We start from the raw sequence: 1,040 nt of genomic DNA, 5'->3' as shown, positions 1-1,040 counted from the left end.
GTTGAGTCCGCTCTGGGAACTGGTGCAGGAGGGAATTGATTTGAAGACTATTGAGTGGAGTCAACATTAAGTTGTCATTCTTGTTAATGCTGCAGTGGTGATAGTCAATGTGGACTCCGCAGTCATGATTTATGCGACGAGCGTATTGACTTTTCCCAACCCTCCCTTTGCCTTGAGGGCTGCGATGCACATATCTAATCTAACACATAAAAGCTTAAGTAGTACCCACCCTAATTCTTTTAAACTACCATGCTTAAAGGTCTTATCTCCCAATACACTTGAGATGATGGGCTTGCTCTTGCTCTCGACCCGGCTGATCATCGTAAGCACTCCCTCAATCCCTACAATCCACCTTTCGACTAGACGCAGTCACAACTTCTTTCTCTTTTACACACACTCTCTCTCTATCTCGTCTATAACTACTTGCAAACCCCATCTGCCCGCGCCATGGAGGGTGGGTGTAGTGCTTAGCACTCGTGAGCCCAAAGCCCAGCCCCAGCAGTCAACTCGAGCGGTAACATCGCTTCTGGTCCTCTACATTAACTTTTTCTTTATACTGGCCCGATTCTTCGTATCTTAAGGGTGGAAGTCCTTGTGCAGTCGGTTAGACAGTGGAGGGAGGATCTCTCGTCTGTCATGTGTCAGAAAGACGCGGGGGCGAGAGCAGAGGAAATGCAGGAGGAGAGTGAGGAGGAAGTGAGTCTCTTGCCTGAATTTACTGTTTGGAGTTAATGGGTATATTAAATATATAGTGTAGTGTAATTTGCGCCCTCGATGCGCAGAGAATCCAATATCGATGTGTCCTAAACACAGGAGTCGTCCGGAAACAAAAAGAATATTATACCATATTACGGCATAGGTGTTGGATAACTTAGTAACGTATTTGGTTTTCGCTTCCTGACTTAGTGAAGGCGAAATAGTTGCATGCTCAGTTTAAATCTAGGTAGATTCTCGAACGCATACAAGCAAGCAATAACGCGTGAGAAATCGCTTCGTGTAACAATTACTCAATGACTGACTTACCCGGGCCAACTATTGTG

This window comes from Endocarpon pusillum (genome assembly GCF_000464535.1).
Source record: "Endocarpon pusillum Z07020 unplaced genomic scaffold C682903, whole genome shotgun sequence".
Lineage (NCBI taxonomy): Eukaryota > Fungi > Ascomycota > Eurotiomycetes > Verrucariales > Verrucariaceae > Endocarpon > Endocarpon pusillum.
This window is presented reverse-complemented; position numbering follows the sequence as displayed.